Source organism: Acipenser ruthenus, chromosome 24 (genome assembly GCF_902713425.1).
Source record: "Acipenser ruthenus chromosome 24, fAciRut3.2 maternal haplotype, whole genome shotgun sequence".
Lineage (NCBI taxonomy): Eukaryota > Metazoa > Chordata > Actinopteri > Acipenseriformes > Acipenseridae > Acipenser > Acipenser ruthenus.
Genome location: NC_081212.1, coordinates 10,493,472 through 10,518,002, shown reverse-complemented (window position 1 = coordinate 10,518,002; position 24,531 = coordinate 10,493,472). Strand labels below are relative to the sequence as shown.

Below are 24,531 nucleotides of genomic sequence, written 5' to 3'. Positions count from 1 at the left end.
AGCAGCAGACTGCGTCAAAAAGTTGCACTGAGAATTGATTGATTTATGTTATTTTATTAATGGGTGTTTCATTCGAGAAGCAGCTGTATCAGAGTGGCGCAGCGGAAGCGTGCTGAGCCTTATAACCCAGAGGTCGACGGAGCGAAACCGTCTTCTGTTAGCCTTTTTTTCTTCTGTTGGCAAAGTAGTTGTTTTTAAAAGATGAACTCTAGTCAAAAGATATTGTATTATTTTTGCAACTACAGTCTGAATACTAAAATTGCCTTTGAAGAGAAGTTACATAATGTGCATGATATATCTGGGAGAAAGGAAAGCAATAGAACGGAGAGTTCCCATGACCTCCATGCATGGCTGTTTTCATGATATATTCATGTGCGTAAATTGTTTGGTAGGTTAACTCCCCAACCCCAAAACAGATTTCCATGTTTCTTTTTCGTGTGTCACCACAACTTTAATGCTACTGCAAAAAAGCCAGATATCTATTAACATGGCTGGGGAGGCAAATTGATGTTTAGCTCTTTTAGTATTTGTCTAGAAGGTTTTCTCCGTGTCGAATGCCCCGTGTTTTGTAAAATGAAAGATGACGCGTTGTTAGCGTGCGCGTTCCGAATGCCTGCCAGCTGCATAGTAATATAATTGACACAACAGGAGAAACGGCCCCTAACCTTGTAAATACACTTGTATGTTATAAAGAGTAAAAAGATCAACTCAAATGTTGTGCCCAATCAGTAGAATACAAAACCAAACCCAGAATGTCAAAGCGTCAACATTTGTTCTGTTCTTTCAACTACATGATAGCAGACTCTGTGAGACTGTCAAAAATTGCCAGCGGCGACTATATTTCAAGTCACCACGGCGGGGTATTGGTTAAAGTTTTCAACTAGCAATAATCACGCCTCGGACAAACCTCATGGGCTATGATACTGCCACTGCGCAAAGCTACAGAACTTGGGATAACTAAATGCTACCCCCTACAGCAAAGACATTTGACTTGCCGGTGGGCAAGTTACTGCGATATAATACAGTACAGTTAAATGATCCCTCAAACGTAGAGGTTTATGTTATCGACACTGCAGCCTCACAATGCAACAGAGTCCACTTTTTTATTCCGATTATATATGAACTGAAGTGTAGACCGTCATTGCTTTGGTGCACATAGGAGTGATGGGATACCAAGATGCAAATCTATCTGTCTCGCTCTCTTGCATCTAACATAAGCAAACGTTATTTATTTTTTTTATATAATGGTCACTAGTTATAAGTCTCCCCATCCTACAATGTGGGGTTTCATTTTTCAATCCTTTTATCTGACAATTACCTCCACAAGTAAATAAATGAATTCGCATACAGGGAGTTGAACCCTGGTCACCTGGGTGAAAAAACGGGAATCGTAACCACTAGATCATATGGGAAATCGCTGCTTCTTGTTTGCTACCCGAAGCCAGCAGAGAAATGTGCAGGTCATTTTTTTTACACTGCTGCCATCGAAAGGGCAAAACAATGAATCGAACCTGGATTGCTCATTTTAGACCGCTCCAAATGATTTGTTTAATGCAGTGTATTTTTCTTTTGCGATGTTTTGATTACTCCCCCCGTGACTTTCATTCTGATTTGGGCACCCCCTTTCGTGCACGGATTTGAAAAGCATAAACTTTAACTGCAATATTTGTACCTGTGATTCTGTAGGTATATGAATAAACTGACATCTGTCGAAACTCGGGATATAACCCGGGAAATTTAGATATTCAACCTAACGATCGCCCTCCTGAGCTTTGTCGGCATGAATGACATAGTTGATCAAACTCTTCTTTGTTCTACGAGAACCAGCAACATTTTGTGAGACCAGATAGTCGTCTTGTTCTGTACAGACCTGCGAATTCATGGAATTTGAAAACATTCCGCATTTTAACATGCATTTTAAGAAGAAGAGTCAGAGTATCAACATTGTCGTTTCTGTGAGTCAAGCAGCAGTCGAAGCCAAAACGTTGCAGAGTGCATTCTCACTCCGTTTAATATACAGTCAGACTTGCATTGACAATGCACCATGCACACTACAAATACATCGTTCTGGTCTGGGTGGCTGTTTACCTGGGGAGAATAAATACATACAGTGAAAAAAATATGCCGTGCTGTGTTTCCACCCGGTTTCGAACCGGGGACCTTTCGCGTGTGAGGCGAACGTGATAACCACTACACTATGGAAACATGTTGCTTAACAAACGATCCGTGTGTTGCGCTCTAAGCATACAGTGCCGATTACCCATTTTGGATCCTGCAGTGCAAGGCAGTCTTCACTTAAAGCCCAGCTGAATGTAACAATGTACATGTGAAAGTTTCCATAGTGTAGTGGTTATCACGTTCGCCTAACACGCGAAAGGTCCCCGGTTCGAAACCGGGTGGAAACATGTGCTTGTTCGTTTTTTTGTTGCGGTCTTCTCCGCTCTCTGTGAGTCCAGCAGCAGACTGCGTCAAAAAGTTGCACTGAGAATTGATTGATTGATTTTATTTTATTAATGGGTGTTTCATTCGAGAAGCAGCTGTATCAGAGTGGCGCAGCGGAAGCGTGCTGAGCCTTATAACCCAGAGGTCGACGGAGCGAAACCGTCTTCTGTTAGCCTTTTTTTTCTTCTGTTGGCAAAGTAGTTGTTTTTAAAAGATGAACTCTAGTCAAAAGATATTGTATTATTTTTGCAACTACAGTCTGAATACTAAAATTGCCTTTGAAGAGAAGTTACATAATGTGCATGATATATCTGGGAGAAAGGAAAGCAATAGAACGGAGAGTTCCCATGACCTCCATGCATGGCTGTTTTCATGATATATTCATGTGCGTAAATTGTTTGGTAGGTTAACTCCCCAACCCCAAAACAGATTTCCATGTTTCTTTTTCGTGTGTCACCACAACTTTAATGCTACTGCAAAAAAGCCAGATATCTATTAACATGGCTGGGGAGGCAAATTGATGTTTAGCTCTTTTAGTATTTGTCTAGAAGGTTTTCTCCGTGTCGAATGCCCCGTGTTTTGTAAAATGAAAGATGACGCGTTGTTAGCGTGCGCGTTCCGAATGCCTGCCAGCTGCATAGTAATATAATTGACACAACAGGAGAAACGGCCCCTAACCTTGTAAATACACTTGTATGTTATAAAGAGTAAAAAGATCAACTCAAATGTTGTGCCCAATCAGTAGAATACAAAACCAAACCCAGAATGTCAAAGCGTCAACATTTGTTCTGTTCTTTCAACTACATGATAGCAGACTCTGTGAGACTGTCAAAAATTGCCAGCGGCGACTATATTTCAAGTCACCACGGCGGGGTATTGGTTAAAGTTTTCAACTAGCAATAATCACGCCTCGGACAAACCTCATGGGCTATGATACTGCCACTGCGCAAAGCTACAGAACTTGGGATAACTAAATGCTACCCCCTACAGCAAAGACATTTGACTTGCCGGTGGGCAAGTTACTGCGATATAATACAGTACAGTTAAATGATCCCTCAAACGTAGAGGTTTATGTTATCGACACTGCAGCCTCACAATGCAACAGAGTCCACTTTTTTATTCCGATTATATATGAACTGAAGTGTAGACCGTCATTGCTTTGGTGCACATAGGAGTGATGGGATACCAAGATGCAAATCTATCTGTCTCGCTCTCTTGCATCTAACATAAGCAAACGTTATTTATTTTTTTTATATAATGGTCACTAGTTATAAGTCTCCCCATCCTACAATGTGGGGTTTCATTTTTCAATCCTTTTATCTGACAATTACCTCCACAAGTAAATAAATGAATTCGCATACAGGGAGTTGAACCCTGGTCACCTGGGTGAAAAAACGGGAATCGTAACCACTAGATCATATGGGAAATCGCTGCTTCTTGTTTGCTACCCGAAGCCAGCAGAGAAATGTGCAGGTCATTTTTTTACACTGCTGCCATCGAAAGGGCAAAACAATGAATCGAACCTGGATTGCTCATTTTAGACCGCTCCAAATGATTTGTTTAATGCAGTGTATTTTTCTTTTGCGATGTTTTGATTACTCCCCCCGTGACTTTCATTCTGATTTGGGCACCCCCTTTCGTGCACGGATTTGAAAAGCATAAACTTTAACTGCAATATTTGTACCTGTGATTCTGTAGGTATATGAATAAACTGACATCTGTCGAAACTCGGGATATAACCCGGGAAATTTAGATATTCAACCTAACGATCGCCCTCCTGAGCTTTGTCGGCATGAATGACATAGTTGATCAAACTCTTCTTTGTTCTACGAGAACCAGCAACATTTTGTGAGACCAGATAGTCGTCTTGTTCTGTACAGACCTGCGAATTCATGGAATTTGAAAACATTCCGCATTTTAACATGCATTTTAAGAAGAAGAGTCAGAGTATCAACATTGTCGTTTCTGTGAGTCAAGCAGCAGTCGAAGCCAAAACGTTGCAGAGTGCATTCTCACTCCGTTTAATATACAGTCAGACTTGCATTGACAATGCACCATGCACACTACAAATACATCGTTCTGGTCTGGGTGGCTGTTTACCTGGGGAGAATAAATACATACAGTGAAAAAAATATGCCGTGCTGTGTTTCCACCCGGTTTCGAACCGGGGACCTTTCACGTGTGAGGCGAACGTGATAACCACTACACTATGGAAACATGTTGCTTAACAAACGATCCGTGTGTTGCGCTCTAAGCATACAGTGCCGATTACCCATTTTGGATATAATACAGTACAGTTAAATGATCCCTCAAACGTAGAGGTTTATGTTATCGACACTGCAGCCTCACAATGCAACAGAGTCCACTTTTTTATTCCGATTATATATGAACTGAAGTGTAGACCGTCATTGCTTTGGTGCACATAGGAGTGATGGGATACCAAGATGCAAATCTATCTGTCTCGCTCTCTTGCATCTAACATAAGCAAACGTTATTTTTTTTTTTATATAATGGTCACTAGTTATAAGTCTCCCCATCCTACAATGTGGGGTTTCATTTTTCAATCCTTTTATCTGACAATTACCTCCACAAGTAAATAAATGAATTCGCATACAGGGAGTTGAACCCTGGTCACCTGGGTGAAAAAACGGGAAGCGTAACCACTAGATCATATGGGAAATCACTGCTTCTTGTTTGCTACCCGAAGCCAGCAGAGAAATGTGCAGGTCATTTTTTTACACTGCTGCCATCGAAAGGGCAAAACAATGAATCGAACCTGGATTGCTCATTTTAGACCGCTCCAAATGATTTGTTTAATGCAGTGTATTTTTCTTTTGCGATGTTTTGATTACTCCCCCCGTGACTTTCATTCTGATTTGGGCACCCCCTTTCGTGCACGGATTTGAAAAGCATAAACTTTAACTGCAATATTTGTACCTGTGATTCTGTAGGTATATGAATAAACTGACATCTGTCGAAACTCGGGATATAACCCGGGAAATTTAGATATTCAACCTAACGATCGCCCTCCTGAGCTTTGTCGGCATGAATGACATAGTTGATCAAACTCTTCTTTGTTCTACGAGAACCAGCAACATTTTGTGAGACCAGATAGTCGTCTTGTTCTGTACAGACCTGCGAATTCATGGAATTTGAAAACATTCCGCATTTTAACATGCATTTTAAGAAGAAGAGTCAGAGTATCAACATTGTCGTTTCTGTGAGTCAAGCAGCAGTCGAAGCCAAAACGTTGCAGAGTGCATTCTCACTCCGTTTAATATACAGTCAGACTTGCATTGACAATGCACCATGCACACTACAAATACATCGTTCTGGTCTGGGTGGCTGTTTACCTGGGGAGAATAAATACATACAGTGAAAAAAATATGCCGTGCTGTGTTTCCACCCGGTTTCGAACCGGGGACCTTTCGCGTGTGAGGCGAACGTGATAACCACTACACTATGGAAACATGTTGCTTAACAAACGATCCGTGTGTTGCGCTCTAAGCATACAGTGCCGATTACCCATTTTGGATCCTGCAGTGCAAGGCAGTCTTCACTTAAAGCCCAGCTGAATGTAACAATGTACATGTGAAAGTTTCCATAGTGTAGTGGTTATCACGTTCGCCTAACACGCGAAAGGTCCCCGGTTCGAAACCGGGTGGAAACATGTGCTTGTTCGTTTTTTTGTTGCGGTCTTCTCCGCTCTCTGTGAGTCCAGCAGCAGACTGCGTCAAAAAGTTGCACTGAGAATTGATTGATTTATTTTATTTTATTAATGGGTGTTTCATTCGAGAAGCAGCTGTATCAGAGTGGCGCAGCGGAAGCGTGCTGAGCCTTATAACCCAGAGGTCGACGGAGCGAAACCGTCTTCTGTTAGCCTTTTTTTCTTCTGTTGGCAAAGTAGTTGTTTTTAAAAGATGAACTCTAGTCAAAAGATATTGTATTATTTTTGCAACTACAGTCTGAATACTAAAATTGCCTTTGAAGAGAAGTTACATAATGTGCATGATATATCTGAGAGAAAGGAAAGCAATAGAACGGAGAGTTTCCATGACCTCCATGCATGGCTGTTTTCATGATATATTCATGTGCGTAAATTGTTTGGTAGGTTAACTCCCCAACCCCAAAACAGATTTCCATGTTTCTTTTTCGTGTGTCACCACAACTTTAATGCTACTGCAAAAAAGCCAGATATCTATTAACATGGCTGGGGAGGCAAATTGATGTTTAGCTCTTTTAGTATTTGTCTAGAAGGTTTTCTCCGTGTCGAATGCCCCTTGTTTTGTAAAATGAAAGATGACGCGTTGTTAGCGTGCGCGTTCCGAATGCCTGCCAGCTGCATAGTAATATAATTGACACAACAGGAGAAACGGCCCCTAACCTTGTAAATACACTTGTATGTTATAAAGAGTAAAAAGATCAACTCAAATGTTGTGCCCAATCAGTAGAATACAAAACCAAACCCAGAATGTCAAAGCGTCAACATTTGTTCTGTTCTTTCAACTACATGATAGCAGACTCTGTGAGACTGTCAAAAATTGCCAGCGGCGACTATATTTCAAGTCACCACGGCGGGGTATTGGTTAAAGTTTTCAACTAGCAATAATCACGCCTCGGACAAACCTCATGGGCTATGATACTGCCACTGCGCAAAGCTACAGAACTTGGGATAACTAAATGCTACCCCCTACAGCAAAGACATTTGACTTGCCGGTGGGCAAGTTACTGCGATATAATACAGTACAGTTAAATGATCCCTCAAACGTAGAGGTTTATGTTATCGACACTGCAGCCTCACAATGCAACAGAGTCCACTTTTTTATTCCGATTATATATGAACTGAAGTGTAGACCGTCATTGCTTTGGTGCACATAGGAGTGATGGGATACCAAGATGCAAATCTATCTGTCTCGCTCTCTTGCATCTAACATAAGCAAACGTTATTTATTTTTTTTATATAATGGTCACTAGTTATAAGTCTCCCCATCCTACAATGTGGGGTTTCATTTTTCAATCCTTTTATCTGACAATTACCTCCACAAGTAAATAAATGAATTCGCATACAGGGAGTTGAACCCTGGTCACCTGGGTGAAAAAACGGGAATCGTAACCACTAGATCATATGGGAAATCACTGCTTCTTGTTTGCTACCCGAAGCCAGCAGAGAAATGTGCAGGTCATTTTTTTACACTGCTGCCATCGAAAGGGCAAAACAATGAATCGAACCTGGATTGCTCATTTTAGACCGCTCCAAATGATTTGTTTAATGCAGTGTATTTTTCTTTTGCGATGTTTTGATTACTCCCCCCGTGACTTTCATTCTGATTTGGGCACCCCCTTTCGTGCACGGATTTGAAAAGCATAAACTTTAACTGCAATATTTGTACCTGTGATTCTGTAGGTATATGAATAAACTGACATCTGTCGAAACTCGGGATATAACCCGGGAAATTTAGATATTCAACCTAACGATCGCCCTCCTGAGCTTTGTCGGCATGAATGACATAGTTGATCAAACTCTTCTTTGTTCTACGAGAACCAGCAACATTTTGTGAGACCAGATAGTCGTCTTGTTCTGTACAGACCTGCGAATTCATGGAATTTGAAAACATTCCGCATTTTAACATGCATTTTAAGAAGAAGAGTCAGAGTATCAACATTGTCGTTTCTGTGAGTCAAGCAGCAGTCGAAGCCAAAACGTTGCAGAGTGCATTCTCACTCCGTTTAATATACAGTCAGACTTGCATTGACAATGCACCATGCACACTACAAATACATCGTTCTGGTCTGGGTGGCTGTTTACCTGGGGAGAATAAATACATACAGTGAAAAAAATATGCCGTGCTGTGTTTCCACCCGGTTTCGAACCGGGGACCTTTCGCGTGTGAGGCGAACGTGATAACCACTACACTATGGAAACATGTTGCTTAACAAACGATCCGTGTGTTGCGCTCTAAGCATACAGTGCCGATTACCCATTTTGGATCCTGCAGTGCAAGGCAGTCTTCACTTAAAGCCCAGCTGAATGTAACAATGTACATGTGAAAGTTTCCATAGTGTAGTGGTTATCACGTTCGCCTAACACGCGAAAGGTCCCCGGTTCGAAACCGGGTGGAAACATGTGCTTGTTCGTTTTTTTGTTGCGGTCTTCTCCGCTCTCTGTGAGTCCAGCAGCAGACTGCGTCAAAAAGTTGCACTGAGAATTGATTGATTTATTTTATTTTATTAATGGGTGTTTCATTCGAGAAGCAGCTGTATCAGAGTGGCGCAGCGGAAGCGTGCTGAGCCTTATAACCCAGAGGTCGACGGAGCGAAACCGTCTTCTGTTAGCCTTTTTTTTCTTCTGTTGGCAAAGTAGTTGTTTTTAAAAGATGAACTCTAGTCAAAAGATATTGTATTATTTTTGCAACTACAGTCTGAATACTAAAATTGCCTTTGAAGAGAAGTTACATAATGTGCATGATATATCTGAGAGAAAGGAAAGCAATAGAACGGAGAGTTTCCATGACCTCCATGCATGGCTGTTTTCATGATATATTCATGTGCGTAAATTGTTTGGTAGGTTAACTCCCCAACCCCAAAACAGATTTCCATGTTTCTTTTTCGTGTGTCACCACAACTTTAATGCTACTGCAAAAAAGCCAGATATCTATTAACATGGCTGGGGAGGCAAATTGATGTTTAGCTCTTTTAGTATTTGTCTAGAAGGTTTTCTCCGTGTCGAATGCCCCGTGTTTTGTAAAATGAAAGATGACGCGTTGTTAGCGTGCGCGTTCCGAATGCCTGCCAGCTGCATAGTAATATAATTGACACAACAGGAGAAACGGCCCCTAACCTTGTAAATACACTTGTATGTTATAAAGAGTAAAAAGATCAACTCAAATGTTGTGCCCAATCAGTAGAATACAAAACCAAACCCAGAATGTCAAAGCGTCAACATTTGTTCTGTTCTTTCAACTACATGATAGCAGACTCTGTGAGACTGTCAAAAATTGCCAGCGGCGACTATATTTCAAGTCACCACGGCGGGGTATTGGTTAAAGTTTTCAACTAGCAATAATCACGCCTCGGACAAACCTCATGGGCTATGATACTGCCACTGCGCAAAGCTACAGAACTTGGGATAACTAAATGCTACCCCCTACAGCAAAGACATTTGACTTGCCGGTGGGCAAGTTACTGCGATATAATACAGTACAGTTAAATGATCCCTCAAACGTAGAGGTTTATGTTATCGACACTGCAGCCTCACAATGCAACAGAGTCCACTTTTTTATTCCGATTATATATGAACTGAAGTGTAGACCGTCATTGCTTTGGTGCACATAGGAGTGATGGGATACCAAGATGCAAATCTATCTGTCTCGCTCTCTTGCATCTAACATAAGCAAACGTTATTTATTTTTTTTATATAATGGTCACTAGTTATAAGTCTCCCCATCCTACAATGTGGGGTTTCATTTTTCAATCCTTTTATCTGACAATTACCTCCACAAGTAAATAAATGAATTCGCATACAGGGAGTTGAACCCTGGTCACCTGGGTGAAAAAACGGGAATCGTAACCACTAGATCATATGGGAAATCACTGCTTCTTGTTTGCTACCCGAAGCCAGCAGAGAAATGTGCAGGTCATTTTTTTACACTGCTGCCATCGAAAGGGCAAAACAATGAATCGAACCTGGATTGCTCATTTTAGACCGCTCCAAATGATTTGTTTAATGCAGTGTATTTTTCTTTTGCGATGTTTTGATTACTCCCCCCGTGACTTTCATTCTGATTTGGGCACCCCCTTTCGTGCACGGATTTGAAAAGCATAAACTTTAACTGCAATATTTGTACCTGTGATTCTGTAGGTATATGAATAAACTGACATCTGTCGAAACTCGGGATATAACCCGGGAAATTTAGATATTCAACCTAACGATCGCCCTCCTGAGCTTTGTCGGCATGAATGACATAGTTGATCAAACTCTTCTTTGTTCTACGAGAACCAGCAACATTTTGTGAGACCAGATAGTCGTCTTGTTCTGTACAGACCTGCGAATTCATGGAATTTGAAAACATTCCGCATTTTAACATGCATTTTAAGAAGAAGAGTCAGAGTATCAACATTGTCGTTTCTGTGAGTCAAGCAGCAGTCGAAGCCAAAACGTTGCAGAGTGCATTCTCACTCCGTTTAATATACAGTCAGACTTGCATTGACAATGCACCATGCACACTACAAATACATCGTTCTGGTCTGGGTGGCTGTTTACCTGGGGAGAATAAATACATACAGTGAAAAAAAGATGCCGTGCTGTGTTTCCACCCGGTTTCGAACCGGGGACCTTTCGCGTGTGAGGCGAACGTGATAACCACTACACTATGGAAACATGTTGCTTAACAAACGATCCGTGTGTTGCGCTCTAAGCATACAGTGCCGATTACCCATTTTGGATCCTGCAGTGCAAGGCAGTCTTCACTTAAAGCCCAGCTGAATGTAACAATGTACATGTGAAAGTTTCCATAGTGTAGTGGTTATCACGTTCGCCTAACACGCGAAAGGTCCCCGGTTCGAAACCGGGTGGAAACATGTGCTTGTTCGTTTTTTTGTTGCGGTCTTCTCCGCTCTCTGTGAGTCCAGCAGCAGACTGCGTCAAAAAGTTGCACTGAGAATTGATTGATTGATTTTATTTTATTAATGGGTGTTTCATTCGAGAAGCAGCTGTATCAGAGTGGCGCAGCGGAAGCGTGCTGAGCCTTATAACCCAGAGGTCGACGGAGCGAAACCGTCTTCTGTTAGCCTTTTTTTTCTTCTGTTGGCAAAGTAGTTGTTTTTAAAAGATGAACTCTAGTCAAAAGATATTGTATTATTTTTGCAACTACAGTCTGAATACTAAAATTGCCTTTGAAGAGAAGTTACATAATGTGCATGATATATCTGGGAGAAAGGAAAGCAATAGAACGGAGAGTTCCCATGACCTCCATGCATGGCTGTTTTATTATTATTATTATTATTTATTTCTTAGCAGACGCCCTTATCCAGGGCGACTTACAATTGTTACAAGATATCACATTATACATAATTTCACATTATTTTTACATACAATTACCCATTTATACAGTTGGGTTTTTACTGGAGCAATCTAGGTAAAGTACCTTGCTCAAGGGTACAACAGCAGTGTCCCCCACTGGGGATTGAACCCACAACCCTCAGGTCAAGAGTCCAGAGCCCTAACCACTACTCCACACTGCTGCCCCATGTTTTCATGATATATTCATGTGCGTAAATTGTTTGGTAGGTTAACTCCCCAACCCCAAAACAGATTTCCATGTTTCTTTTTCGTGTGTCACCACAACTTTAATGCTACTGCAAAAAAGCCAGATATCTATTAACATGGCTGGGGAGGCAAATTGATGTTTAGCTCTTTTAGTATTTGTCTAGAAGGTTTTCTCCGTGTCGAATGCCCCGTGTTTTGTAAAATGAAAGATGACGCGTTGTTAGCGTGCGCGTTCCGAATGCCTGCCAGCTGCATAGTAATATAATTGACACAACAGGAGAAACGGCCCCTAACCTTGTAAATACACTTGTATGTTATAAAGAGTAAAAAGATCAACTCAAATGTTGTGCCCAATCAGTAGAATACAAAACCAAACCCAGAATGTCAAAGCGTCAACATTTGTTCTGTTCTTTCAACTACATGATAGCAGACTCTGTGAGACTGTCAAAAATTGCCAGCGGCGACTATATTTCAAGTCACCACGGCGGGGTATTGGTTAAAGTTTTCAACTAGCAATAATCACGCCTCGGACAAACCTCATGGGCTATGATACTGCCACTGCGCAAAGCTACAGAACTTGGGATAACTAAATGCTACCCCCTACAGCAAAGACATTTGACTTGCCGGTGGGCAAGTTACTGCGATATAATACAGTACAGTTAAATGATCCCTCAAACGTAGAGGTTTATGTTATCGACACTGCAGCCTCACAATGCAACAGAGTCCACTTTTTTATTCCGATTATATATGAACTGAAGTGTAGACCGTCATTGCTTTGGTGCACATAGGAGTGATGGGATACCAAGATGCAAATCTATCTGTCTCGCTCTCTTGCATCTAACATAAGCAAACGTTATTTATTTTTTTTATATAATGGTCACTAGTTATAAGTCTCCCCATCCTACAATGTGGGGTTTCATTTTTCAATCCTTTTATCTGACAATTACCTCCACAAGTAAATAAATGAATTCGCATACAGGGAGTTGAACCCTGGTCACCTGGGTGAAAAAACGGGAATCGTAACCACTAGATCATATGGGAAATCACTGCTTCTTGTTTGCTACCCGAAGCCAGCAGAGAAATGTGCAGGTCATTTTTTTACACTGCTGCCATCGAAAGGGCAAAACAATGAATCGAACCTGGATTGCTCATTTTAGACCGCTCCAAATGATTTGTTTAATGCAGTGTATTTTTCTTTTGCGATGTTTTGATTACTCCCCCCGTGACTTTCATTCTGATTTGGGCACCCCCTTTCGTGCACGGATTTGAAAAGCATAAACTTTAACTGCAATATTTGTACCTGTGATTCTGTAGGTATATGAATAAACTGACATCTGTCGAAACTCGGGATATAACCCGGGAAATTTAGATATTCAACCTAACGATCGCCCTCCTGAGCTTTGTCGGCATGAATGACATAGTTGATCAAACTCTTCTTTGTTCTACGAGAACCAGCAACATTTTGTGAGACCAGATAGTCGTCTTGTTCTGTACAGACCTGCGAATTCATGGAATTTGAAAACATTCCGCATTTTAACATGCATTTTAAGAAGAAGAGTCAGAGTATCAACATTGTCGTTTCTGTGAGTCAAGCAGCAGTCGAAGCCAAAACGTTGCAGAGTGCATTCTCACTCCGTTTAATATACAGTCAGACTTGCATTGACAATGCACCATGCACACTACAAATACATCGTTCTGGTCTGGGTGGCTGTTTACCTGGGGAGAATAAATACATACAGTGAAAAAAATATGCCGTGCTGTGTTTCCACCCGGTTTCGAACCGGGGACCTTTCGCGTGTGAGGCGAACGTGATAACCACTACACTATGGAAACATGTTGCTTAACAAACGATCCGTGTGTTGCGCTCTAAGCATACAGTGCCGATTACCCATTTTGGATATAATACAGTACAGTTAAATGATCCCTGAAACGTAGAGGTTTATGTTATCGACACTGCAGCCTCACAATGCAACAGAGTCCACTTTTTTATTCCGATTATATATGAACTGAAGTGTAGACCGTCATTGCTTTGGTGCACATAGGAGTGATGGGATACCAAGATGCAAATCTATCTGTCTCGCTCTCTTGCATCTAACATAAGCAAACGTTATTTTTTTTTTTATATAATGGTCACTAGTTATAAGTCTCCCCATCCTACAATGTGGGGTTTCATTTTTCAATCCTTTTATCTGACAATTACCTCCACAAGTAAATAAATGAATTCGCATACAGGGAGTTGAACCCTGGTCACCTGGGTGAAAAAACGGGAAGCGTAACCACTAGATCATATGGGAAATCACTGCTTCTTGTTTGCTACCCGAAGCCAGCAGATAAATGTGCAGGTCATTTTTTTACACTGCTGCCATCGAAAGGGCAAAACAATGAATCGAACCTGGATTGCTCATTTTAGACCGCTCCAAATGATTTGTTTAATGCAGTGTATTTTTCTTTTGCGATGTTTTGATTACTCCCCCCGTGACTTTCATTCTGATTTGGGCACCCCCTTTCGTGCACGGATTTGAAAAGCATAAACTTTAACTGCAATATTTGTACCTGTGATTCTGTAGGTATATGAATAAACTGACATCTGTCGAAACTCGGGATATAACCCGGGAAATTTAGATATTCAACCTAACGATCGCCCTCCTGAGCTTTGTCGGCATGAATGACATAGTTGATCAAACTCTTCTTTGTTCTACGAGAACCAGCAACATTTTGTGAGACCAGATAGTCGTCTTGTTCTGTACAGACCTGCGAATTCATGGAATTTGAAAACATTCCGCATTTTAACATGCATTTTAAGAAGAAGAGTCAGAGTATCAACATTGTCGTTTCTGTGAGTCAAGCAGCAGTCGAAGCCAAAACGTTGCAGAGTGCATTCTCACTCCGTTTAATATACAGTCAGACTTGCATTGACAATGCACCATGCACACTACAAATACATCGTTCTGGTCTGGGTGGCTGTTTACCTGGGGAGAATAAATACATACAGTGAAAAAAATATGCCGTGCTGTGTTTCCACCCGGTTTCGAACCGGGGACCTTTCGCGTGTGAGGCGAACGTGATAACCACTACACTATGGAAACATGTTGCTTAACAAACGATCCGTGTGTTGCGCTCTAAGCATACAGTGCCGATTACCCATTTTGGATCCTGCAGTGCAAGGCAGTCTTCACTTAAAGCCCAGCTGAATGTAACAATGTACATGTGAAAGTTTCCATAGTGTAGTGGTTATCACGTTCGCCTAACACGCGAAAGGTCCCCGGTTCGAAACCGGGTGGAAACATGTGCTTGTTCGTTTTTTTGTTGCGGTCTTCTCCGCTCTCTGTGAGTCCAGCAGCAGACTGCGTCAAAAAGTTGCACTGAGAATTGATTGATTTATTTTATTTTATTAATGGGTGTTTCATTCGAGAAGCAGCTGTATCAGAGTGGCGCAGCGGAAGCGTGCTGAGCCTTATAACCCAGAGGTCGACGGAGCGAAACCGTCTTCTGTTAGCCTTTTTTTTCTTCTGTTGGCAAAGTAGTTGTTTTTAAAAGATGAACTCTAGTCAAAAGATATTGTATTATTTTTGCAACTACAGTCTGAATACTAAAATTGCCTTTGAAGAGAAGTTACATAATGTGCATGATATATCTGAGAGAAAGGAAAGCAATAGAACGGAGAGTTTCCATGACCTCCATGCATGGCTGTTTTCATGATATATTCATGTGCGTAAATTGTTTGGTAGGTTAACTCCCCAACCCCAAAACAGATTTCCATGTTTCTTTTTCGTGTGTCACCACAACTTTAATGCTACTGCAAAAAAGCCAGATATCTATTAACATGGCTGGGGAGGCAAATTGATGTTTAGCTCTTTTAGTATTTGTCTAGAAGGTTTTCTCCGTGTCGAATGCCCCGTGTTTTGTAAAATGAAAGATGACGCGTTGTTAGCGTGCGCGTTCCGAATGCCTGCCAGCTGCATAGTAATATAATTGACACAACAGGAGAAACGGCCCCTAACCTTGTAAATACACTTGTATGTTATAAAGAGTAAAAAGATCAACTCAAATGTTGTGCCCAATCAGTAGAATACAAAACCAAACCCAGAATGTCAAAGCGTCAACATTTGTTCTGTTCTTTCAACTACATGATAGCAGACTCTGTGAGACTGTCAAAAATTGCCAGCGGCGACTATATTTCAAGTCACCACGGCGGGGTATTGGTTAAAGTTTTCAACTAGCAATAATCACGCCTCGGACAAACCTCATGGGCTATGATACTGCCACTGCGCAAAGCTACAGAACTTGGGATAACTAAATGCTACCCCCTACAGCAAAGACATTTGACTTGCCGGTGGGCAAGTTACTGCGATATAATACAGTACAGTTAAATGATCCCTCAAACGTAGAGGTTTATGTTATCGACACTGCAGCCTCACAATGCAACAGAGTCCACTTTTTTATTCCGATTATATATGAACTGAAGTGTAGACCGTCATTGCTTTGGTGCACATAGGAGTGATGGGATACCAAGATGCAAATCTATCTGTCTCGCTCTCTTGCATCTAACATAAGCAAACGTTATTTATTTTTTTTATATAATGGTCACTAGTTATAAGTCTCCCCATCCTACAATGTGGGGTTTCATTTTTCAATCCTTTTATCTGACAATTACCTCCACAAGTAAATAAATGAATTCGCATACAGGGAGTTGAACCCTGGTCACCTGGGTGAAAAAACGGGAATCGTAACCACTAGATCATATGGGAAATCACTGCTTCTTGTTTGCTACCCGAAGCCAGCAGAGAAATGTGCAGGTCATTTTTTTACACTGCTGCCATCGAAAGGGCAAAACAATGAATCGAACCTGGATTGCTCATTTTAGACCGCTCCAAATGATTTGTTTAATGCAGTGTATTTTTCTTTTGCGATGTTTTGATTACTCCCCCCGTGACTTTCATTCTGATTTGGGCACCCCCTTTCGTGCACGGATTTGAAAAGCATAAACTTTAACTGCAATATTTGTACCTGTGATTCTGTAGGTATATGAATAAACTGACATCTGTCGAAACTCGGGATATAACCCGGGAAATTTAGATATTCAACCTAACGATCGCCCTCCTGAGCTTTGTCGGCATGAATGACATAGTTGATCAAACTCTTCTTTGTTCTACGAGAACCAGCAACATTTTGTGAGACCAGATAGTCGTCTTGTTCTGTACAGACCTGCGAATTCATGGAATTTGAAAACATTCCGCATTTTAACATGCATTTTAAGAAGAAGAGTCAGAGTATCAACATTGTCGTTTCTGTGAGTCAAGCAGCAGTCGAAGCCAAAACGTTGCAGAGTGCATTCTCACTCCGTTTAATATACAGTCAGACTTGCATTGACAATGCACCATGCACACTACAAATACATCGTTCTGGTCTGGGTGGCTGTTTACCTGGGGAGAATAAATACATACAGTGAAAAAAATATGCCGTGCTGTGTTTCCACCCGGTTTCGAACCGGGGACCTTTCGCGTGTGAGGCGAACGTGATAACCACTACACTATGGAAACATGTTGCTTAACAAACGATCCGTGTGTTGCGCTCTAAGCATACAGTGCCGATTACCCATTTTGGATCCTGCAGTGCAAGGCAGTCTTCACTTAAAGCCCAGCTGAATGTAACAATGTACATGTGAAAGTTTCCATAGTGTAGTGGTTATCACGTTCGCCTAACACGCGAAAGGTCCCCGGTTCGAAACCGGGTGGAAACATGTGCTTGTTCGTTTTTTTGTTGCGGTCTTCTCCGCTCTCTGTGAGTCCAGCAGCAGACTGCGTCAAAAAGTTGCACTGAGAATTGATTGATTTATGTTATTTTATTAATGGGTGTTTCATTCGAGAAGCAGCTGTATCAGAGTGGCGCAGCGGAAGCGTGCTGAGCCTTATAACCCAGAGGTCGACGGAGCGAAACCGTCTTCTGTTAGCCTTTTTTTCTTCTGTTGGCAAAGTAGTTGTTTTTAAAAGATGAACTCTAGTCAAAAGATATTGTATTATTTTTGCAACTACAGTCTGAATACTAAAATTGCCTTTGAAGAGAAGTTACATAATGTGCATGATATATCTGGGAGAAAGGAAAGCAATAGAACGGAGAGTTCCCATGACCTCCATGCATGGCTGTTTTCATGATATATTCATGTGCGTAAATTGTTTGGTAGGTTAACTCCCCAACCCCAAAACAGATTTCCATGTTTCTTTTTCGTGTGTCACCACAACTTTAATGCTACTGCAAAAAAGCCAGATATCTATTAACATGGCTGGGGAGGCAAATTGATGTTTAGCTCTTTTAGTATTTGTCTAGAAGGTTTTCTCCGTGTCGAATGCCCCGTGTTTTGTAAAATGAAAGATGACGCGTTGTTAGCGTGCGCGTTCCGAATGCCTGCCAGCTGCATAGTAATATAATTGACACAACAGGAGAAACGGCCCCTAACCTTGTAAATACACTTGTATGTTATAAAGAGTAAAAAGATCAACTCAAATGTTGTGCCCAATCAGTAGAATACAAAACCAAACCCAGAATGTCAAAGCGTCAACATTTGTTCTGTTCTTTCAACTACATGATAGCAGACTCTGTGAGACTGTCAAAAATTGCCAGCGGCGACTATATTTCAAGTCACCACGGCGGGGTATTGGTTAAAGTTTTCAACTAGCAATAATCACGCCTCGGACAAACCTCATGGACTATGATACTGCCACTGCGCAAAGCTACAGAACTTGGGATAACTAAATGCTACCCCCTACAGCAAAGACATTTGACTTGCCGGTGGGCAAGTTACTGCGATATAATACAGTACAGTTAAATGATCCCTCAAACGTAGAGGTTTATGTTATCGACACTGCAGCCTCACAATGCAACAGAGTCCACTTTTTTATTCCGATTATATATGAACTGAAGTGTAGACCGTCATTGCTTTGGTGCACATAGGAGTGATGGGATACCAAGATGCAAATCTATCTGTCTCGCTCTCTTGCATCTAACATAAGCAAACGTTATTTTTTTTTTATATAATGGTCACTAGTTATAAGTCTCCCCATCCTACAATGTGGGGTTTCATTTTTCAATCCTTTTATCTGACAATTACCTCCACAAGTAAATAAATGAATTCGCATACAGGGAGTTGAACCCTGGTCACCTGGGTGAAAAAACGGGAAGCGTAACCACTAGATCATATGGGAAATCGCTGCTTCTTGTTTGCTACCCGAAGCCAGCAGAGAAATGTGCAGGTCATTTTTTTACACTGCTGCCATCGAAAGGGCAAAACAATGAATCGAACCTGGATTGCTCATTTTAGACCGCTCCAAATGATTTGTTTAATGCAGTGTATTTTTCTTTTGCGATGTTTTGATTACTCCCCCCGTGACTTTCATTCTGATTTGGGCACCCCCTTTCGTGCACGGATTTGAAAAGCATAAACTTTAACTGCAATATTTGTACCTGTGATTCTGTAGGTATATGAATAAACTGACATCTGTCGAAACTCGGGATATAACCCGGGAAATTTAGATATTCAACCTAACGATCGCCCTCCTGAGCTTTGTCGGCATGAATGACATAGTTGATCAAACTCTTCTTTGTTCTACGAGAACCAGCAACATTTTGTGAGACCAGATAGTCGTCTTGTTCTGTACAGACCTGCGAATTCATGGAATTTGAAAACATTCCGCATTTTAACATGCATTTTAAGAAGAAGAGTCAGAGTATCAACATTGTCGTTTCTGTGAGTCAAGCAGCAGTCGAAGCCAAAACGTTGCAGAGTGCATTCTCACTCCGTTTAATATACAGTCAGACTTGCATTGACAATGCACCATGCACACTACAAATACATCGTTCTGGTCTGGGTGGCTGTTTACCTGGGGAGAATAAATACATACAGTGAAAAAAATATGCCGTGCTGTGTTTCCACCCGGTTTCGAACCGGGGACCTTTCGCGTGTGAGGCGAACGTGATAACCACTACACTATGGAAACATGTTGCTTAACAAACGATCCGTGTGTTGCGCTCTAAGCATACAGTGCCGATTACCCATTTTGGATCCTGCAGTGCAAGGCAGTCTTCACTTAAAGCCCAGCTGAATGTAACAATGTACATGTGAAAGTTTCCATAGTGTAGTGGTTATCACGTTCGCCTAACACGCGAAAGGTCCCCGGTTCGAAACCGGGTGGAAACATGTGCTTGTTCGTTTTTTTGTTGCGGTCTTCTCCGCTCTCTGTGAGTCCAGCAGCAGACTGCGTCAAAAAGTTGCACTGAGAATTGATTGATTTATTTTATTTTATTAATGGGTGTTTCATTCGAGAAGCAGCTGTATCAGAGTGGCGCAGCGGAAGCGTGCTGAGCCTTATAACCCAGAGGTCGACGGAGCGAAACCGTCTTCTGTTAGCCTTTTTTTTCTTCTGTTGGCAAAGTAGTTGTTTTTAAAAGATGAACTCTAGTCAAAAGATATTGTATTATTTTTGCAACTACAGTCTGAATACTAAAATTGCCTTTGAAGAGAAGTTACATAATGTGCATGATATATCTGGGAGAAAGGAAAGCAATAGAACGGAGAGTTCCCATGACCTCCATGCATGGCTGTTTTCATGATATATTCATGTGCGTAAATTTTTTGGTAGGTTAACTCCCCAACCCCAAAACAGATTTCCATGTTTCTTTTTCGTGTGTCACCACAACTTTAATGCTACTGCAAAAAAGCCAGATATCTATTAACATGGCTGGGGAGGCAAATTGATGTTTAGCTCTTTTAGTATTTGTCTAGAAGGTTTTCTCCGTGTCGAATGCCCCGTGTTTTGTAAAATGAAAGATGACGCGTTGTTAGCGTGCGCGTTCCGAATGCCTGCCAGCTGCATAGTAATATAATTGACACAACAGGAGAAACGGCCCCTAACCTTGTAAATACACTTGTATGTTATAAAGAGTAAAAAGATCAACTCAAATGTTGTGCCCAATCAGTAGAATACAAAACCAAACCCAGAATGTCAAAGCGTCAACATTTGTTCTGTTCTTTCAACTACATGATAGCAGACTCTGTGAGACTGTCAAAAATTGCCAGCGGCGACTATATTTCAAGTCACCACGGCGGGGTATTGGTTAAAGTTTTCAACTAGCAATAATCACGCCTCGGACAAACCTCATGGGCTATGATACTGCCACTGCGCAAAGCTACAGAACTTGGGATAACTAAATGCTACCCCCTACAGCAAAGACATTTGACTTGCCGGTGGGCAAGTTACTGCGATATAATACAGTACAGTTAAATGATCCCTCAAACGTAGAGGTTTATGTTATCGACACTGCAGCCTCACAATGCAACAGAGTCCACTTTTTTATTCCGATTATATATGAACTGAAGTGTAGACCGTCATTGCTTTGGTGCACATAGGAGTGATGGGATACCAAGATGCAAATCTATCTGTCTCGCTCTCTTGCATCTAACATAAGCAAACGTTATTTATTTTTTTTATATAATGGTCACTAGTTATAAGTCTCCCCATCCTACAATGTGGGGTTTCATTTTTCAATCCTTTTATCTGACAATTACCTCCACAAGTAAATAAATGAATTCGCATACAGGGAGTTGAACCCTGGTCACCTGGGTGAAAAAACGGGAATCGTAACCACTAGATCATATGGGAAATCACTGCTTCTTGTTTGCTACCCGAAGCCAGCAGAGAAATGTGCAGGTCATTTTTTTACACTGCTGCCATCGAAAGGGCAAAACAATGAATCGAACCTGGATTGCTCATTTTAGACCGCTCCAAATGATTTGTTTAATGCAGTGTATTTTTCTTTTGCGATGTTTTGATTACTCCCCCCGTGACTTTCATTCTGATTTGGGCACCCCCTTTCGTGCACGGATTTGAAAAGCATAAACTTTAACTGCAATATTTGTACCTGTGATTCTGTAGGTATATGAATAAACTGACATCTGTCGAAACTCGGGATATAACCCGGGAAATTTAGATATTCAACCTAACGATCGCCCTCCTGAGCTTTGTCGGCATGAATGACATAGTTGATCAAACTCTTCTTTGTTCTACGAGAACCAGCAACATTTTGTGAGACCAGATAGTCGTCTTGTTCTGTACAGACCTGCGAATTCATGGAATTTGAAAACATTCCGCATTTTAACATGCATTTTAAGAAGAAGAGTCAGAGTATCAACATTGTCGTTTCTGTGAGTCAAGCAGCAGTCGAAGCCAAAACGTTGCAGAGTGCATTCTCACTCCGTTTAATATACAGTCAGACTTGCATTGACAATGCACCATGCACACTACAAATACATCGTTCTGGTCTGGGTGGCTGTTTACCTGGGGAGAATAAATACATACAGTGAAAAAAAGATGCCGTGCTGTGTTTCCACCCGGTTTCGAACCGGGGACCTTTCGCGTGTGAGGCGAACGTGATAACCACTACACTATGGAAACATGTTGCTTAACAAACGATCCGTGTGTTGCGCTCTAAGCATACAGTGCCGATTACCCATTTTGGATCCTGCAGTGCAAGGCAGTCTTCACTTAAAGCCCAGCTGAATGTAACAATGTACATGTGAAAGTTTCCATAGTGTAGTGGTTATCACGTTCGCCTAACACGCGAAAGGTCCCCGGTTCGGAACCGGGTGGAAACATGTGCTTGTTCGTTTTTTTGTTGCGGTCTTCTCCGCTCTCTGTGAGTCCAGCAGCAGACTGCGTCAAAAAGTTGCACTGAGAATTGATTGATTTATTTTATTTTATTAATGGGTGTTTCATTCGAGAAGCAGCTGTATCAGAGTGGCGCAGCGGAAGCGTGCTGAGCCTTATAACCCAGAGGTCGACGGAGCGAAACCGTCTTCTGTTAGCCTTTTTTTTCTTCTGTTGGCAAAGTAGTTGTTTTTAAAAGATGAACTCTAGTCAAAAGATATTGTATTATTTTTGCAACTACAGTCTGAATACTAAAATTGCCTTTGAAGAGAAGTTACATAATGTGCATGATATATCTGGGAGAAAGGAAAGCAATAGAACGGAGAGTTCCCATGACCTCCATGCATGGCTGTTTTCATGATATATTCATGTGCGTAAATTGTTTGGTAGGTTAACTCCCCAACCCCAAAACAGATTTCCATGTTTCTTTTTCGTGTGTCACCACAACTTTAATGCTACTGCAAAAAAGCCAGATATCTATTAACATGGCTGGGGAGGCAAATTGATGTTTAGCTCTTTTAGTATTTGTCTAGAAGGTTTTCTCCGTGTCGAATGCCCCGTGTTTTGTAAAATGAAAGATGACGCGTTGTTAGCGTGCGCGTTCCGAATGCCTGCCAGCTGCATAGTAATATAATTGACACAACAGGAGAAACGGCCCCTAACCTTGTAAATACACTTGTATGTTATAAAGAGTAAAAAGATCAACTCAAATGTTGTGCCCAATCAGTAGAATACAAAACCAAACCCAGAATGTCAAAGCGTCAACATTTGTTCTGTTCTTTCAACTACATGATAGCAGACTCTGTGAGACTGTCAAAAATTGCCAGCGGCGACTATATTTCAAGTCACCACGGCGGGGTATTGGTTAAAGTTTTCAACTAGTAATAATCACGCCTCGGACAAACCTCATGGGCTATGATACTGCCACTGCGCAAAGCTACAGAACTTGGGATAACTAAATGCTACCCCCTACAGCAAAGACATTTGACTTGCCGGTGGGCAAGTTACTGCGATATAATACAGTACAGTTAAATGATCCCTCAAACGTAGAGGTTTATGTTATCGACACTGCAGCATCACAATGCAACAGAGTCCACTTTTTTATTCCGATTATATATGAACTGAAGTGTAGACCGTCATTGCTTTGGTGCACATAGGAGTGATGGGATACCAAGATGCAAATCTATCTGTCTCGCTCTCTTGCATCTAACATAAGCAAACGTTATTTATTTTTTTTATATAATGGTCACTAGTTATAAGTCTCCCCATCCTACAATGTGGGGTTTCATTTTTCAATCCTTTTATCTGACAATTACCTCCACAAGTAAATAAATGAATTCGCATACAGGGAGTTGAACCCTGGTCACCTGGGTGAAAAAACGGGAATCGTAACCACTAGATCATATGGGAAATCACTGCTTCTTGTTTGCTACCCGAAGCCAGCAGAGAAATGTGCAGGTCATTTTTTTACACTGCTGCCATCGAAAGGGCAAAACAATGAATCGAACCTGGATTGCTCATTTTAGACCGCTCCAAATGATTTGTTTAATGCAGTGTATTTTTCTTTTGCGATGTTTTGATTACTCCCCCCGTGACTTTCATTCTGATTTGGGCACCCCCTTTCGTGCACGGATTTGAAAAGCATAAACTTTAACTGCAATATTTGTACCTGTGATTCTGTAGGTATATGAATAAACTGACATCTGTCGAAACTCGGGATATAACCCGGGAAATTTAGATATTCAACCTAACGATCGCCCTCCTGAGCTTTGTCGGCATGAATGACATAGTTGATCAAACTCTTCTTTGTTCTACGAGAACCAGCAACATTTTGTGAGACCAGATAGTCGTCTTGTTCTGTACAGACCTGCGAATTCATGGAATTTGAAAACATTCCGCATTTTAACATGCATTTTAAGAAGAAGAGTCAGAGTATCAACATTGTCGTTTCTGTGAGTCAAGCAGCAGTCGAAGCCAAAACGTTGCAGAGTGCATTCTCACTCCGTTTAATATACAGTCAGACTTGCATTGACAATGCACCATGCACACTACAAATACATCGTTCTGGTCTGGGTGGCTGTTTACCTGGGGAGAATAAATACATACAGTGAAAAAAAGATGCCGTGC

The 24,531-nt window shown here is 41.4% G+C and overlaps 36 non-coding genes across 36 annotated transcripts; 17 read left to right on the top strand and 19 right to left on the bottom strand.

Moving 5' to 3' along the window:
* The first annotated feature begins 505 nt into the window (after positions 1 to 505).
* Positions 506 to 562, top strand: LOC131700955 (U7 small nuclear RNA). The gene has a single exon (XR_009308764.1). It is a non-coding gene; the product is annotated as a U7 small nuclear RNA (small nuclear RNA).
* A 239-nt stretch (positions 563 to 801) lies between these two features.
* LOC131700758 (U4 spliceosomal RNA) lies at positions 802 to 941 on the bottom strand. Its single transcript, XR_009308567.1, has one exon. It is a non-coding gene; the product is annotated as a U4 spliceosomal RNA (small nuclear RNA).
* Positions 942 to 2,132: 1,191 nt separating this feature from the next.
* Positions 2,133 to 2,205, bottom strand: trnav-cac (transfer RNA valine (anticodon CAC)). Its single transcript has one exon. It is a non-coding gene; the product is annotated as a tRNA-Val (tRNA).
* A 127-nt stretch (positions 2,206 to 2,332) lies between these two features.
* Positions 2,333 to 2,405, top strand: trnav-aac (transfer RNA valine (anticodon AAC)). Its single transcript has one exon. It is a non-coding gene; the product is annotated as a tRNA-Val (tRNA).
* Positions 2,406 to 2,960: 555 nt separating this feature from the next.
* Positions 2,961 to 3,017, top strand: LOC131700953 (U7 small nuclear RNA). Its single transcript, XR_009308762.1, has one exon. It is a non-coding gene; the product is annotated as a U7 small nuclear RNA (small nuclear RNA).
* Positions 3,018 to 3,256: 239 nt separating this feature from the next.
* Positions 3,257 to 3,396, bottom strand: LOC131700757 (U4 spliceosomal RNA). Its single transcript, XR_009308566.1, has one exon. It is a non-coding gene; the product is annotated as a U4 spliceosomal RNA (small nuclear RNA).
* Positions 3,397 to 4,586: 1,190 nt separating this feature from the next.
* trnav-cac (transfer RNA valine (anticodon CAC)) lies at positions 4,587 to 4,659 on the bottom strand. Its single transcript has one exon. It is a non-coding gene; the product is annotated as a tRNA-Val (tRNA).
* Positions 4,660 to 5,839: 1,180 nt separating this feature from the next.
* trnav-cac (transfer RNA valine (anticodon CAC)) lies at positions 5,840 to 5,912 on the bottom strand. The gene has a single exon. It is a non-coding gene; the product is annotated as a tRNA-Val (tRNA).
* A 127-nt stretch (positions 5,913 to 6,039) lies between these two features.
* Positions 6,040 to 6,112, top strand: trnav-aac (transfer RNA valine (anticodon AAC)). The gene has a single exon. It is a non-coding gene; the product is annotated as a tRNA-Val (tRNA).
* A 554-nt stretch (positions 6,113 to 6,666) lies between these two features.
* LOC131700801 (U7 small nuclear RNA) lies at positions 6,667 to 6,723 on the top strand. The gene has a single exon (XR_009308610.1). It is a non-coding gene; the product is annotated as a U7 small nuclear RNA (small nuclear RNA).
* A 239-nt stretch (positions 6,724 to 6,962) lies between these two features.
* LOC131700756 (U4 spliceosomal RNA) lies at positions 6,963 to 7,102 on the bottom strand. Its single transcript, XR_009308565.1, has one exon. It is a non-coding gene; the product is annotated as a U4 spliceosomal RNA (small nuclear RNA).
* Positions 7,103 to 8,292: 1,190 nt separating this feature from the next.
* Positions 8,293 to 8,365, bottom strand: trnav-cac (transfer RNA valine (anticodon CAC)). Its single transcript has one exon. It is a non-coding gene; the product is annotated as a tRNA-Val (tRNA).
* A 127-nt stretch (positions 8,366 to 8,492) lies between these two features.
* Positions 8,493 to 8,565, top strand: trnav-aac (transfer RNA valine (anticodon AAC)). Its single transcript has one exon. It is a non-coding gene; the product is annotated as a tRNA-Val (tRNA).
* Positions 8,566 to 9,120: 555 nt separating this feature from the next.
* Positions 9,121 to 9,177, top strand: LOC131700952 (U7 small nuclear RNA). Its single transcript, XR_009308761.1, has one exon. It is a non-coding gene; the product is annotated as a U7 small nuclear RNA (small nuclear RNA).
* Positions 9,178 to 9,416: 239 nt separating this feature from the next.
* On the bottom strand, positions 9,417 to 9,556 carry LOC131700755 (U4 spliceosomal RNA). Its single transcript, XR_009308564.1, has one exon. It is a non-coding gene; the product is annotated as a U4 spliceosomal RNA (small nuclear RNA).
* A 1,190-nt stretch (positions 9,557 to 10,746) lies between these two features.
* Positions 10,747 to 10,819, bottom strand: trnav-cac (transfer RNA valine (anticodon CAC)). Its single transcript has one exon. It is a non-coding gene; the product is annotated as a tRNA-Val (tRNA).
* Positions 10,820 to 10,946: 127 nt separating this feature from the next.
* trnav-aac (transfer RNA valine (anticodon AAC)) lies at positions 10,947 to 11,019 on the top strand. The gene has a single exon. It is a non-coding gene; the product is annotated as a tRNA-Val (tRNA).
* Positions 11,020 to 11,841: 822 nt separating this feature from the next.
* LOC131700951 (U7 small nuclear RNA) lies at positions 11,842 to 11,898 on the top strand. Its single transcript, XR_009308760.1, has one exon. It is a non-coding gene; the product is annotated as a U7 small nuclear RNA (small nuclear RNA).
* A 239-nt stretch (positions 11,899 to 12,137) lies between these two features.
* LOC131700754 (U4 spliceosomal RNA) lies at positions 12,138 to 12,277 on the bottom strand. The gene has a single exon (XR_009308563.1). It is a non-coding gene; the product is annotated as a U4 spliceosomal RNA (small nuclear RNA).
* A 1,190-nt stretch (positions 12,278 to 13,467) lies between these two features.
* On the bottom strand, positions 13,468 to 13,540 carry trnav-cac (transfer RNA valine (anticodon CAC)). Its single transcript has one exon. It is a non-coding gene; the product is annotated as a tRNA-Val (tRNA).
* A 1,180-nt stretch (positions 13,541 to 14,720) lies between these two features.
* Positions 14,721 to 14,793, bottom strand: trnav-cac (transfer RNA valine (anticodon CAC)). The gene has a single exon. It is a non-coding gene; the product is annotated as a tRNA-Val (tRNA).
* Positions 14,794 to 14,920: 127 nt separating this feature from the next.
* On the top strand, positions 14,921 to 14,993 carry trnav-aac (transfer RNA valine (anticodon AAC)). The gene has a single exon. It is a non-coding gene; the product is annotated as a tRNA-Val (tRNA).
* A 555-nt stretch (positions 14,994 to 15,548) lies between these two features.
* Positions 15,549 to 15,605, top strand: LOC131700950 (U7 small nuclear RNA). Its single transcript, XR_009308759.1, has one exon. It is a non-coding gene; the product is annotated as a U7 small nuclear RNA (small nuclear RNA).
* Positions 15,606 to 15,844: 239 nt separating this feature from the next.
* Positions 15,845 to 15,984, bottom strand: LOC131700752 (U4 spliceosomal RNA). The gene has a single exon (XR_009308561.1). It is a non-coding gene; the product is annotated as a U4 spliceosomal RNA (small nuclear RNA).
* A 1,190-nt stretch (positions 15,985 to 17,174) lies between these two features.
* trnav-cac (transfer RNA valine (anticodon CAC)) lies at positions 17,175 to 17,247 on the bottom strand. Its single transcript has one exon. It is a non-coding gene; the product is annotated as a tRNA-Val (tRNA).
* Positions 17,248 to 17,374: 127 nt separating this feature from the next.
* On the top strand, positions 17,375 to 17,447 carry trnav-aac (transfer RNA valine (anticodon AAC)). Its single transcript has one exon. It is a non-coding gene; the product is annotated as a tRNA-Val (tRNA).
* A 554-nt stretch (positions 17,448 to 18,001) lies between these two features.
* On the top strand, positions 18,002 to 18,058 carry LOC131700949 (U7 small nuclear RNA). Its single transcript, XR_009308758.1, has one exon. It is a non-coding gene; the product is annotated as a U7 small nuclear RNA (small nuclear RNA).
* Positions 18,059 to 18,297: 239 nt separating this feature from the next.
* On the bottom strand, positions 18,298 to 18,437 carry LOC131700778 (U4 spliceosomal RNA). The gene has a single exon (XR_009308587.1). It is a non-coding gene; the product is annotated as a U4 spliceosomal RNA (small nuclear RNA).
* Positions 18,438 to 19,625: 1,188 nt separating this feature from the next.
* trnav-cac (transfer RNA valine (anticodon CAC)) lies at positions 19,626 to 19,698 on the bottom strand. Its single transcript has one exon. It is a non-coding gene; the product is annotated as a tRNA-Val (tRNA).
* Positions 19,699 to 19,825: 127 nt separating this feature from the next.
* trnav-aac (transfer RNA valine (anticodon AAC)) lies at positions 19,826 to 19,898 on the top strand. Its single transcript has one exon. It is a non-coding gene; the product is annotated as a tRNA-Val (tRNA).
* Positions 19,899 to 20,453: 555 nt separating this feature from the next.
* Positions 20,454 to 20,510, top strand: LOC131700948 (U7 small nuclear RNA). Its single transcript, XR_009308757.1, has one exon. It is a non-coding gene; the product is annotated as a U7 small nuclear RNA (small nuclear RNA).
* Positions 20,511 to 20,749: 239 nt separating this feature from the next.
* LOC131700751 (U4 spliceosomal RNA) lies at positions 20,750 to 20,889 on the bottom strand. Its single transcript, XR_009308560.1, has one exon. It is a non-coding gene; the product is annotated as a U4 spliceosomal RNA (small nuclear RNA).
* Positions 20,890 to 22,079: 1,190 nt separating this feature from the next.
* Positions 22,080 to 22,152, bottom strand: trnav-cac (transfer RNA valine (anticodon CAC)). Its single transcript has one exon. It is a non-coding gene; the product is annotated as a tRNA-Val (tRNA).
* A 127-nt stretch (positions 22,153 to 22,279) lies between these two features.
* trnav-aac (transfer RNA valine (anticodon AAC)) lies at positions 22,280 to 22,352 on the top strand. The gene has a single exon. It is a non-coding gene; the product is annotated as a tRNA-Val (tRNA).
* A 555-nt stretch (positions 22,353 to 22,907) lies between these two features.
* LOC131700947 (U7 small nuclear RNA) lies at positions 22,908 to 22,964 on the top strand. Its single transcript, XR_009308756.1, has one exon. It is a non-coding gene; the product is annotated as a U7 small nuclear RNA (small nuclear RNA).
* A 239-nt stretch (positions 22,965 to 23,203) lies between these two features.
* On the bottom strand, positions 23,204 to 23,343 carry LOC131700785 (U4 spliceosomal RNA). The gene has a single exon (XR_009308593.1). It is a non-coding gene; the product is annotated as a U4 spliceosomal RNA (small nuclear RNA).
* Between the last annotated feature and the right edge of the window lie 1,188 nt (positions 23,344 to 24,531).